This window comes from Toxorhynchites rutilus, chromosome 1 (assembly GCF_029784135.1).
Source record: "Toxorhynchites rutilus septentrionalis strain SRP chromosome 1, ASM2978413v1, whole genome shotgun sequence".
NCBI lineage: Eukaryota > Metazoa > Arthropoda > Insecta > Diptera > Culicidae > Toxorhynchites > Toxorhynchites rutilus.
The window spans coordinates 125,952,506-125,966,984 of record NC_073744.1 but is presented as its reverse complement, the minus strand read 5'-3'; the positions used below and the strand labels follow the sequence as shown (position 1 = coordinate 125,966,984).

General features: G+C 37.8%; 1 protein-coding gene and 1 non-coding gene across 2 annotated transcripts in view; both read right to left on the bottom strand.

The window, feature by feature from the left end:
* LOC129766260 (uncharacterized) overlaps positions 1-14,479 on the bottom strand; it is a 200,417-nt gene that overhangs the window by 122,897 nt on the left and 63,041 nt on the right. The gene's annotated exons all lie outside the window — the stretch shown is intronic.
* Positions 12,187-12,269, bottom strand: Trnal-cag (transfer RNA leucine (anticodon CAG)). The gene has a single exon. It is a non-coding gene; the product is annotated as a tRNA-Leu (tRNA).

The following is a 14,479-nucleotide window of genomic DNA, read 5'->3' as shown; positions in this document are numbered from 1 at the left end:
TTAATGACCCTGTACTGCAATTGAATAGAGCGTGGATGGAGATGTTTGGTATGTGATGCAATACCAAGAAAAGGCGTAAGCTTTCCTGAAAAGATGCATCTGAAACTAATTTTTGGGTATTTATTTATTTATTTATTTGGCCAGCATTTGTATGACGCCGGCTCGCTGTGCACTCGGCTCCCCAGATTTCAAATGGCAACAAGCACGGAGAAAAAAATTCTTATAGAAAACTTCTTTCTATTCAGAGAATGTTTTCTTTTCACGGGAAAAAAGCTATGGAGTTTTTAATCATACTTGCAAAGTGGTAATTTTGTTCTTCATTGCAAAATATTAGACCCGTATTTTTTAATTTTTTATTAGGGTGCCCATTTCCATTTTGGGGTCCGAAAAATCAATTTTTCCACTTTTTCCCAAAAATGACTTTTTTTTAATTCAAATTGAAGCCAATAAGCTAATATTGAACTTGCAAATCACTGGATTTTATTTTTGAAAATATTGATTGTAGTAGTTTTTTTTATTGTTTTCATGGCTTTGGACTAGAGGGCGCTATATTTTTTATATTTTTTCTTGAAAGTTGATTTTTTACATAACATATCTCAATATCAGAGGTGCTACTTTTTTCGTTTTTGAGATATGATTTTCCAAATATAACCGATGGTTCGAAAAAACAAGTTTTTCACCTTTTTTCCGCTACAAAATTTCATAACTTTTGAAATACTGGACCGATTCAGATTATCGACATGTCAAATTGAAGCTTATGAGTTAGTTTTTTTTTGAAAAAATATTATCTTGCCACAAATTTGGATTTTCATTTTGTAATCATTGATTGAGTTACTTTTTAATAGTTTCCTCGGTGAAAGATAGAGGGCGCTATATATTTTTTTCTGGAAAGCTAAGGTTTTTTTTACACAAAATATCCGAAAATCAGAAAGGTGTTATTTTTCGTTTTAGAGTTGTTATTTTGCAAGTTTAACATGTTTAAAGTCTTCGTTCAATATTTCTGTGTGACTAGACTAGACCTATGCAACCAGAATACAATCTTTCCGTTTCCCGTGATATTTTTTCAAAGAAGGTTATTTTTTCAAGAGCGCTATATATCATTTGAAGCTTATTGGCTGGCTTCAATTTAATATGTCGATTATCTAAATCGGTTCAGTATGTTTGTTTTCGTGAGAATAACACGAGATTTTTCATAAATAGAAACTGAGAAAACTTCACGGTGAAAACGAAATAATGTCTATATAACCTTGCATAAAATTCATTTAGTTTTTATCGTGGTGTGACAATTTTTCATAATTGTTCCATACGAAAGCAGAACAGAAACTGATGCTATTGACGAATTTACGTTAGATTTACAACCAGATGGCGCAGTGAGTAAAATGATGATGTTTTGTTTTATTTTTGGTCGTTCAAATTTTTTAGGAAAATCAGAATTCATCTTCAAAATTACTGGTTTCACGTATTCTTTCTACTATAAAAAAGTTAAAAAATCGCCATTTTACAATGTGGTATGTTTTTTTTGAGGAATGGCTTGGTATAGGTGTTGTAACTTAAATTTTTTTTTCAACTAGATAAACGATGAGTAGTATGTGTTGCGCTAAAAATACTGCAAATCCTTCTTGTATCGGCCCTTACATTATCAATGATATAATCCAACTTAATATGATATAGATTTCATCACCATTATCCACAGGATTCATAAACAATTTTTCACGACTGTTCCATGCGAAAGCAGAACAGAAACTGATGCGAATAAAAGTACTCACGCCTTGCCTGTGTCCGCTATGGTTTCCCAAACACTATTGACGAATTTACGTTGGATCTACAACCAGATGGCACAGCGAGTAAAATGAGGATGTTTTGTTTTTTTGGTATGAACTTCGTTCAAATTTTTTAGAAAAATCAGAATTTATCTTCAAATTTTCCGATTTCATGTATACTTTCCACGTTGAAAAGGTTAGAAAATAATCATTTTACAATGTACTACGTATATTACGAGGAATGGCTTGTTATAAGTATTGTAACTTTAATTTTTTTCAACTAAGTAAACGACGAATAGGGTGTTTTGCGCTAAAACTACTGCAAATCCTTCTCGTATCAGCCCCTACATAATCAATGATATCAGCCAATTTGATATGATATCGATTTCATCGCAATTATCCATAGTATCAATAACCGGTATGCATCATCAATCCTAAAATTTCCGAAGATTATCTATGACTTTGGTAAAATCGCTTGTTGAAACCATCGGCAATATACAAAACAATAATTTTCTAACCATATACTGACGACATTTAGTGGCTGAAATGAATCTAAATGAAAATAAAATTAATAATTACGACCGAATCGCACTTTTCAGTGCGTAAAATAAACAAACACCCTCACTTTTGTAGTTCTGAGCTCTAATGTAGGTGTCGCATGAGCTGATTCAGCTTTGCGTAAATTCGTCAATTGGCGATCTAACGCAAAACGTAAACGATCGGTGAGACATCTGGATTTTGTTTTTGAACTAAGAAAATGATGCTAATGTAACCTAAAACTCAAAAAACAAATCACGTATATTTTACTTCCGGGTTTTCCAAGGTAGTTCTCACATGCAGGAATCGTGCATTTTTCTACTTGTGTTTGATTATGCTCTCGAATTTCCTTCTTTAATTCCACCATTGTCAACATTTTTATAGTTTTCACTTCTGAAAGAGGTAAATAAATAACATGTTATATATAAAATTGCGCAGAATTAAATTTCTTACAAACTCATCGCAATCAAATAATATTTTATGATTATAACATTGTAATTTATGGGAAGAACTACAAACCTTCCATAAGCTCACATGGCAAAATTCAAAACCATCATCACTTTCACCGCAGCGCCGCCTAGTTGTAGATTTGTACGTTAGATCGCCAATTGCAAGCGAGCAAAAGAAGTCGTAGCTTGCATGTATTCGCTATGACGGTTTCTCCAGGTGCCTAGATTTTGAGTACGTGTTCGGGGACACATTGCGATCAACAATCATCATCAATGAGCAATGATGATTTCAATAGCTTGCTTTCAAAGCAATTTTAAAGCTATTGAAACGATTTTTTGTACCAATAAGTGACAATCATATAACTCGTTGACATTTTATCTTTCGGATAAAGTGATTATTATACCGCTCCATTCAGCCGGTAAAGAGGTATTACACTTGCACTCCAGCGTCACTCTCTCATTTTCGAAACTTTGCACATACATCCCGGTACAGAAATGAAAGACGTAGTCCTACGTCAAAATATTTCGATTCAACAATTTACGGATATCGGGAGAAATAAATTTGTAAATTCACCAATACGAAACGGCTCCCTGTTTTCAGGCGGCAAAACACCATCCCTGGCAAAGTTCTTGAACCATGCTCTAGGATTTGTGTAACAGGTCCCGAAAACGTGCCATGAATATAGAGCATTGAACAGTGGCTTGCATCCGCATCCGAGCGGCCTTTAGTGCTACTCTTTAAACTAAACATGTGGGAAGCTGTGGTTCCTGCTGCCAAACGCTGGAATCCAATCTCGGCAAGGACCGATCGACATGCTAACACAACAACAACAACCAGTCAACAGCCAGTACGATTCGGAAATGGACAAAACGGAAGCCTAGGGAAACGTTCTTTACAGCTGTACTCAACCCCGTGATAGACTGCTGATTGATGGATCCCGCTTTTTTACATTATTGACGATTGATGAATATGGATTGTGGTGGAAATGACCGCTTGAAGACAGAAAACGCTGGATTTGCAGGAAAAAAAATGTCTCTATCAATCAGCTGTTCGATTGGAAGAAATATATTGCCGATACATAGTTTATTTTTCAGCCGCCGGACAGTTTGAATTTAAACAACTCAATCTTGTACAATCTGTATCTTTTACCGGAGAGGGGGCAGAAACATGGTGAAAAATGGGCTCAGTCCGTGCAGTTTGCTGACATCAACAAAACCGTGCCGGAATGATAATTCGTTTTCTTGTTTTCCATCATAAATTCAGCCCATGATAGGGTTCGCGTTCGGAAGGATTCAGCAGAAAATCAAACGGCATCTTGTTCCTTCGATTTCCGCGCGAACAGCATCTTCATTGGAGGGAGAGAAATCGAAGAAAGCCGTGTCTCGATTTGTGGAATGAATTTATTTGCGGCACGATTTTCAATAAAGTGCATCGCCTGCTGCAGCGGATTGGAGGAAAGCGAAGTGATTCCGCCCTTTCGCAATGAGCGTGGATTTAGTGAAGACGTTCAGAGTTGGCCATATCGAAGACCGAAGGTTTGGGGAACGTGCTTCAGTCATAATCTAGTGCAGATGGCACTGAGTTCGCTCAGTTACTTAAGCAAGGCAGCGTCTGTCAGCGGGAGGAAATTGATGTCGATCTTCGTTTTGTTTGCTTTGGCTTCGGTTCACGGAGACGGGTTATCGATGGCAATATTTTAGTAAAACGTTGGGATGTACACATCGTACTTGCAGTGAAATATACAGATGTTGAACTGTAAAACCAGCTTCATGACTTGAAAGGGAGAACCAACCTTGCTGCGCCCATAAATACGTTAGATAATGTCACGGAATAAACAAATTAATTAAACAAATTAAAAATCTCCCCCGAAATATTCAACCCCACCCACTTCCGGTTGCTTTGTTTTGACGTCTGAAAACACACCGAAGAAAGAGTGGCAGTCCATCATTTGGTTTTATTCTACCGAAAAAGGGGGAGGGGGAGGTATGTGTCACTCCTCAAGGGAGCATGGCGCCAGCTTTTTCGGCAGCTTTGCATAGAGCAGAGCGAGGGTGTCATCAAAAATCCTTTTAAAACACACCAACCTCCAAATAAACTGTTAAAATCGGGCTCAACACTTCCTTTTCCACAGCTTCCATGGCTCACCAACTTAAGGGTCGAGAGGCAGAGGGGAAGCGAGGCGGTATGCGTAGGGTTGGGAAAGACAAAGGTTTGAATTGGTTTTAATGGAGTTGGAAAATATGTTTACTCTGCTAAAATTTGCTACCCGAGAAAATTTAATAATCCGACAATGTTTCTCGAGCTGAAGCTTATTTCGAATTTCAGGGAGGGAATGTGGCGCGCAATAGTGAAATCATAATGGATTTAAATGAGCATAGATCATAGTCAGATACTGTAAGAGACGCTATCAGCAGTACCATAATTACAAGGCTTTACTGGTGTTACTCAATGAGCTTATTACTCGTCTGCCATCCTGTTTTTTGTTGGAATTGTTAGTTCAAGCGGCCCCATTCAATTCGCACTTTTTTTTTCGAATAAACCACATAATAATATAACTAATATCTTCATTAAATCCAAAATCAAAAATAACATTATTTCGGCTGTCGATTATCGAATGAAAATGAGCGTCGCGAAACGGTATTGAGGATGCAGGGTTCAGTTCAGTCTTCATTCGAAAGATAAATGTCTACGCATCATATGCTTGTTCCTTATTGATCCAAGAACTTGCTTCAACAGATGCTTTCTAAACAGGCTGTTGAAATCACAAAAATCTGTATATAAGCGGATGTCAGCTCGAAAATACACTCAGTTATAATTATACAGTGATTGAAGTAAACTAGGGAATCCGAATTTTCTCTAGTTATTGGGTTTGAGAATGACGCTCAGACTATTCCTCTCTGGAGCCACCAATGTTAACCAGGGAACTTATTCCGCTGGATTATTGTCACATTTTCAAAATCTTGCCTTAAGGGATTTCCCATGTCTAACGGAGATAAGGTTCCGGAGGAATGTTACATTCGGATAAATGTCACATTCTGGTAAATGTTGCCTTCGGGTAAATGGTACATTCCGGTATATCATCATTCGGGTAGATGTTCTATGTGGGTACATGTCGCATTCGGGTGATTGGTTTTCGGTCTTCCAGGTAGATGTGACACAATCGTTGAAATGTTTCTAAATAGAAAAAGGTTGCAGAACATGACAATCTCGATTGTTTACGCATCAAAATGTTACGAGTTAAACATTAATAGTAATTTTTCAAAGAAAACATGAAAAAGTCGTTGTTATGAAAACCCTTTCCCTGTATCAGGGCCCTTCTTCCGATGTATAGATGACTTGTTAGAAATTGTATGAGCTATTCAAATATTTTTTTGTTATTTTTATTTTCCTCACAACACCTACTTCCCGTTTGAGAAATTGTTGAGTAAACATCGTTTGCCAGCGAGCATCGAGCGGGAATTGTCGTTTATAAGATTCATTGTTTTCTATTTATTTATTTATTTATTTATTTACTATGATTCTGCATCCCATTGAGAGATTAGATCTGATTCACGACTTTTCGCCTATAAACCCGATCCTTGGCTGCAGTTCTCCAACTCCCAACTCTTCTTGCCAAGTCCTGCCCCACCTGGCCCAACCACCTTTCTCGCTGGGCTCTTCTTCTTCTCGTTCCTACCGGTTTCGATGCGAACACCATCTTTGCAGAGCTGTTGTCCACTGTTGTCCAGCAATCTTGCAGTCCGTGGTTCATTCTTCTTCTCCATACTCCGTTTTCCTGTACACTACAGTATATTGTTCTAAGCAATCGGCGTTCGAAAACATCAAGCGCTTGTGAGTCCTCTTCAAGCATCGTCCATACTTCGTGTCCATAGAGAACAACCGGTCGAATTAGGGATTTGTACATAGGGTCGGAGTTTTTGGATCTCAAGGTTTTGTGAAGCCCCTAGTAGGCACGACTTCCATTTACTATGCGTCTTCGAATGTCACGGCTGTTGTTGTTGTCAGTTGGTATCAACGAGCCAAGGTAGATAAATTTTTCTACCACCTCAAGCTCGTCGCCGTCGATCACAACACTACTACCAAGAAGAACTCTGTTGCGATCATTCCCTCCTGCTTTAGTCTTAGGCGCATTCAGGGTTGTCAATAATATTTATCAAAAAAATGGAAGACTGTTTATGAAAAAATAGGAAGAAAACTGGATCCTGTAAAATCGTTTTGTTTTATCTAAAATTATTGTTTTAGCTATTCCAATGTTTGAGAAATAGAATTTCCTTCGTGTAACTTCGTGTAGTATTTATATGTAGTTCAAAAACCATTAAATAACCATTCAGATCAGATTCAGATGCAGATCAAAATAACGTTTCCTATCACTTGAACACTACTGTGGAACAATTTTGTGAGGATATTTTATTCTAGAATCTCTAGAAAATATGGGTTTGTTTGGGTAAAACTTTTGAAAAATCTCGTATTTATTGCTCGACAATGTGAATAATTGAGGTGCATGGGAAAATGGTTTCTGGTCATAGATCACTGCATCAAACCTAACTTCAATTCTCTATTATTTTCCTTCTAACTTGATTATTTACATTTCTGTAGTGTTTCTTTTGACCAACAACTTTGCTATTTTTTCGCACTCACGAAAAATGTGGAATAGAAAAACTTCATCTTCCTACCTTCTCAGGTTTCCCACCGTTAACATTTCACCGTCGCGATTGGATTTCGATTGAAAAAGACGCGATGAATAATATGATATACTAGCTGACCCGGCAAACTTCGTCCCGCCAAAAATTTGGTTTTTGTTATCAATACCTTCAAACATTCACGTTTTCTTATTATGAGCAAGTTCATGGGTCCAATCGTAGAACTGTTCTATGATTGATCTTCTATTCGTCTCCGTTGAATTTACTTCTTTACTTAAAAATTCCTAGTATTTCTAACAAAAACTCATCATTACAATACCAGATTATTTTCAGACACAATTCTTGTTCAAGATTTTTCAACCACTTGTAAATAACATTTTTCTCCGTTACATGGAATAAATGTTTTATACAGAATATATGATAGAACAAAGACAGCCCTAAATCGGACAATTCCTTCCTCGAGTTCTGCTCTTATTCACACATCTGGCGATCCTTTTTTTGTATAGACAGTAGAAGATATAGGAGTGCGTTTCATCACAATGAAATCCATTTCCAGTTTCGAACAAAGATCAATTTCGCTAGCGCAAACATCTAATGGACCAACAGTACTTGTCATTATGTAATTGTAGAACATATGGAAATTTAATTCTTCGAATTTTCCCTTTTTCCTTCAGAGTTTTCCGAAAATTTTCGATTGTCATGTTTGGCTAGAATATTTTTGGTTGAAATATGTGTAATATTTTTATGGGACCCCCTCTCCATTCCAGAGGAGGAAGGAGTGTCATACCATTATAGAAACATTTCTCATACCCAAAAACCCTCACATCCCAAACTGTGCTTGATTACCTTTCGAGTTATGCAGAAATTTGTGTTCCATTTGTATGACAGCCCATCCTTAGAGAGCGGGAGGAGTGTCTAGCCATAGAAATATTTAATGCACCCTAAAACCTCCACATGCCGAATTTGGTTTCATTTGCTTGATTAATTCGCGAGTAATGCAGAAATTTGTGTTTCATTTGTATGGCAGCCAAGCCACGCCATACTGATTGCAAAATTCAAACGTTTGGGAGCCTCTGATGTTTTCGCCCGATGGTTGGAATCCTTCCTCGTAGACCGCTCACTCTCTGAGAAATTAGGGAACAATCGTTCCCGTGACTTTCAGAGTACATCAGGTGTTCCGCAAGGAAGTAACGTTGGACCGCTACTCTTCTCGATTTTCTACAATGATGTATGTCTGATACTCCCCCCAGGTGCAGAATCGTGTACGCTGATGACCTCAAAATATTCCTTGCTGTTCATTCAGTTACCGATTGCTCCGAACTGCAAAAATTGATTAACGTTTTCTACGAATGGTGCACATGTAATCTACTTAGCGTCAGCGTTGCGAAGTGTGCAGTAATCAGCTACAGTAAGAAGAAAACTCCGATACAACATGACTATTCTATTAACCAGCAATAAATTCAACGAAAAATTCAAGTAGTCAAAGATTTAGGTGTCCTTTTGGATAAAGGGTGTGTCACATCAAATTGCATCACGGAAAAAACGCTGTAGAAATTTAATTTTTAGGAATTATATCTTCAGCTTTCGCTTATAATCAGATAAGAGTGTATAGATCACGTTGGCCATGCTTCACTGTCAATTTTTCGTAAATTTGGAAAAATGTCGTCGAACGAAAAAGAGCGTCGTGAATTAATCCTGTGCACTCATTTCGAGAATCCGGAGTTGTCACATCGGGACATCGGTAAGATGCTGGGAATCGTCCAATCCACGGTCAGCAGAGTACTAAAACGATACTTCGAGAACCTAACCATCGACCGGAAGGTGAAGAACGGCAAAAATGGATGCTCCGTCAGTGAAAAAGATCACAAGCGCGTAGTTAAGCAGTTTAGACGTGATCCGAGAAGTTCGATCCGGGATGTCGCCAATAAGCTGAATTTGTCAAGTTCATTCGTCCAGCGGACCAAGCAGCGGGAGGGCCTGCGTACATACAAGGTTCAGAAGGCTCCTAACCGCGACGAAAGGCAAAACATGGTGGGGAAGACGCGAGCCCGGAAGCTGTACACCGAAATGCTGACGAAGCCGCATTGCCTGGTAATGGACGACGAAACCTACGTCAAAGCGGACTTTCGTCAGCTGCCGGGCCTGTTGTTCTTCTCCGCAGAGGACAAATTCAGCGTTCCGGAGGAGATTCGCAAGCAGAAACTATCCAAGTTTGCCAAAAAGTACATGGTGTGGCAAGCGATCTGCTCTTGCGGAAAGCGGAGCGCCCCCTTCGTGATGACCGGCACGGTAAACGGGCAGGTTTACTTTAAGGAGTGCCTACAGAAGCGCTTACTACCACTATTGAAGCAGCACGAGGGCCCGACCATCTTCTGGCCGGATCTCGCTTCGTGCCACTATTCAAAGGACGTGTTGGAGTGGTACGAAGCCAACGGGGTCACCTTCGTGCCAAAGGAAATGAACCCACCCAACGCGCCGGAGCTTCGCCCAATAGAGAAATATTGGGCGATTATGAAGCAGGCATAGGAAGAACCCAAAAGTTGTCAAATCGGAGGCGGACTTCAAGAGAAAATGGATTTCTGTTCAAAAAAAAACTACAACCTGACGTTGTACAGAACCTTATTGACGGGGTAAAGAGGAAGGTGCGAGCATACGGGCTTGGGCTCGAAGTATGAATAAAAAGAAAATGCCAAAAGTTGTTTAATAGTTTTTATTTTACTGTCTAAAATTTTCAAAAGGATCGGTCTACTGGGCGAATTTCTACAGCGTTTTTTCCGTGATGCAATTTGATGTGACACACCCTTTAGTGGACTTACCTTCCAGAATCACTACAGTAATATCAGCGCTAAAGCAAACAAAAATCTGGGATTCATAATGAGAATCGCTAAGAACTTTCGTGATCCGTACTGCTTAAGAGCACTTTTATATGCACTCGTCCGCTCAATCCTTGAAACGGCAGTGGTTGTCTGGAGTCCTTACACTGATATTTGGTCCGAACGGATTGAGTCCGTTCAGAAGAAATTTATCAGGTTTGCGCTTCGGAATCTTCCTTGGAGGGACCCGATGGCGCTTCCTCCATACGAAAGTCGATGCAAGCTGCTGAACATGGACACACTGGCTAAAAGAACAGACGATATGCGCGCGATCTTCGTTGGAAAACTGCTTCTTGGGATAATCGACGCTCCTAAAATTCTAGCTAAACTAAACGTGAATGTGACTTCGAGATTTCTCCGTTCTACGACTTTTCTTCGTATTCCTTTCCACCGGACAGTTTATGGACAAAACGAACCAATTTGTGCTATGTGTTATATGTTTAATTCTGTTTTTCATTTGTTCGACTTTAATATTAGTTGTGAAACTTTCAAGAATCGCTTGCGTAATCGAGATTTAGTGTAGTTTAGTACCTAATCATGTAACATTTTATCATGTAGACCATGTCGTCAGATGATTTTGTTAATAATAAATAAATATAAATATAAATAAGCGTAAATTCGTTCCATTTGCTTAAATAATTCTCGAGAAATGCAGAAATTTGTGTTTCGTTTGTATGGCAGCCCGCCCGTAGAGAGGGGGGTGGAGAGTCTAACCACCATAGAAACTTTTATTGCACCCTAAAACCTCCACATGCCGAATTTGGTTTGATTTGCTCGATTAATTCGCGAGTAATGCAGAAATCTGTGTTTCATTTGTATGGTAGCCTCTCCTTAGAGAAGGGAGAGGAGTGTCGAACCACCATTGAATGGTTCATCGATCCCTAAAACCTCTGTATGCCAAGTTTGATTTCATTTCCTTGATTATGCAGAAATATTTATAATCCTATTATTCCACCCACTCTCTGGTATGATTATATACAGCAAAATATTTACAGCACCGTTTGTCAATCCTGAGCCGCTCAATTACGTCAAGTTTCCAAGAGTATCGCTATCCCGTGCAACAGCTGCAAAGATTTCGCTCCAAAGAAAAGAGATGTATTCGGGCGAAGCATGTCTTGTATTTTCGCTAAACACTCTATGGGGAATTTCCTGCACATGTCGCAAATATTCAGACCAGTTGCAGTACGAGGTGGCGTGGGATGGGCCTTGTCGGCATTTTACGGAAATTTAGATGGAGGTTCTGCTACGTTCCACAACACCGAACCCCGAAAAGATTATCTCTCTCCTTCATATTTGTGATATATAAATGAGCACTCTCTAGAATGCATTGACAACATAATATCCGAGCTGTTAGAAGATGCTTCTTCACACTTATTTCCAGCAGAAGGTATATCCAGTAAATCTTACGTTTTAACGTTCCGGGATGTACATTGATAATTAACAATGGCGGCTAAATGCAACTTCCGGGAGTGTTGGAAGAGTTTCATAAATGGGATGTTTTATGTGGGTTAAGCGGATTTGATTCATCCCACGCATACACAACTTTTCATCTTTTCCCACAAACAACTTTGTATTGTTTATCACTATTATAGTATCTGTGTTCGTACATTAAATTAAGGTATTTTAACATTTTTCAACTACATCAGGGACGAATTGTTTCGTGTACATGTTTATCTTATCGATCCATATTTTGATCCTACGACATCAATTACAATTTAGATTTGATGAAGGAACCTTTATAAGTGCTCTGCAACTTGTTCCATGGCAGTTTTCAACGAGCACGAGTTGAGATGAAGATTGTCAATTCAAATCCGTCTAAAAACACATTGGCCCTTTTCGAAAATTACTCTTCAGTCAATATATAACGTTTTAATGACTTATGCATGATTTGAAATTGTGTGCTTGAATTATAAAAAAAAGCGTCTTTGTCAGAAGTGGGATTCGAACCCACGCCTTCAGAGAAGACTACGACCTGAACGTAGCGCCTTAGACCGCTCGGCCATCCTGACTTGTACTCATCTGTTTGCTGTGTAACCAATGCAATCGACTCCACCCACTCCGATCGTTGTTTTCTCTATACGATGGGATCTATTTTGATCTTGATTAGTTTTTCTTTCCACTGTGTTTCCACAGATGAAATAATGGATATGTCACTGTCGTTTCGATTTAGCCGTTCTAAATTTATAAAAAAATGTGTCTTACGTTGAAGTTGATGTGTTTTGTCTGAAAACATGAGCTTAGAAGTATTAACAATGAAATTGAACCTCAACTCTGTGTTATTTTCGATTCAATGTATCATGAGTTCTTTTTCGTATGTGTTCATTTACAGTGAGGATGAAACATCTTCTGTAGCGAATGTGCCAAATTTAAACATTCGGTTCAGAAGATATTTTATCCTCATTGAGATTATGGTTGTCAAATAAAATGCTGTGGTAATATTGATAAATAGGTATTCCTCAAAATACCAATTATGGTTTCCAATTAACGTTTATGAATCATTGGAAAATCGCTTCAACGTCTTATTATTGTTATACATCAATTGTTCTCGCTGATTTTTATATAAATCGGTTTGAAAAAGAAGCCGTTGAAGGCGTTTTAATCGGTTTTATTTAGCTTGACTTGTTTGTATTTTTTTCAGTATTATACAGGGAATGCACATTGAAAATGTGTACGTTATGTCAAGGTAAAATTAACGTTGTATTGAGTGACGTTATACCGAGTTTACCTTATTCCGAAGTTCCCCAGTATTACAATAATATGTATTGATGTATTGATGGAATAATGAATGATTATTTTAAAAAAATAAAATTTACTCTTTTTGACGTAGGATTACGTCTTTCGGGAACATATCGGGGGACAAATTGAAAATCTAAAATCGAGCACGTCGTGAAAATTGTCCAATTTCAAACGCTTATTGCTCAGCATTGCAAAATCGGCATTGCGAATATATGCAAGTAGGGGGAATTTTGATATTGCAAGTAAGGTGAGTGATGCGATTAATTCTACCAAAAAAAATTATGAACTTTAATGTTGGTTGCTTCGTGAAATTTCATATCAATGACCGATCGTGTATTGTGGAAAATTTAGCACAAGTGTAAGTGTAAAATTGCATAGGGAAGCAGTTTTGTTAAAAAGGACTTGATATATGAAACGATTTATTTCAATTTTCATAAATAAAAACCAAGGTGTGTTCTCGCTCGAGAACGGGTCGTTTGGTTTAAGCTGTCTGTTTTTTTGTATTCATTTTCACCCAATGAAATTGTATACGGCGAGAAAAATTGGAAAAGTGAAGAAATATTAGAAAAAGTGATTTCCCATATGCTCTACATATAGTATAGCATTGTTGTTAGTCCAAATAAAATTCGCATTGGGTTGAATAAACACTCAGAAAGCTGAAATTATACAAGAAAATTACCTTTTTCATTTCAAATGTTTTCTCTATATTAAAGTAACATGTTTTTACTGATGAGAAAAATTGATAATTGTGTTCGGTATTGGTAATTATCTTATATTATATTGATGAGTTTTTTAAGTTTAAAGATATTGATGAGTTTTTTTTAAGTTTTTTAAAGTTAACGTTAATTACTATTTTCACTGTGAACGAATTCTCATGATTAGCATACCAATCGAATGGGAAATTCTCTAAGATTTGTTTGATATGCTATATATTACAATTCGCTAATCTCTAAATAGTTTAAATTCATGAAAACTGGAAGAACTTCTTTCTTTCCCATACATTTGTTCTGCCGATTTGTGTGCTAACCCTACCCGTACTCGAACATTTCTTAACAGATCGGAAAGATGTTTGCATTAATTGATAGAAAATATTTCTACGCGTCTATCACAATTAATAAAATGTCATTATTCATGAGATGAACAATTGAATAACTGTAAAATGTCAAACGTTATCTAAACGCCCTAACTGCCATGTTTTGATTAGCCAGATTTACGGTTTCCCCAACACAGACTTCTAAATCGATGTACCTGTGGAAATTCGCTTTGAAAATATACATGCAAGTCGGGGGTATTTTTGTTCCCACCGAGCTGTGATTCCCTAACACGGACTTCAAAATCAATGTGTTTGGGGGAATCCGCTTCGTCAAAACATGCAAGACGGGAGTATTTTTTCCCTTTGAGATGTGTTTCTCTAACACATACTTTAAAAATAATGTGACTGGGGGAACCCGCTTTGTAAATACATGCAAGTCGGGGGTAATTT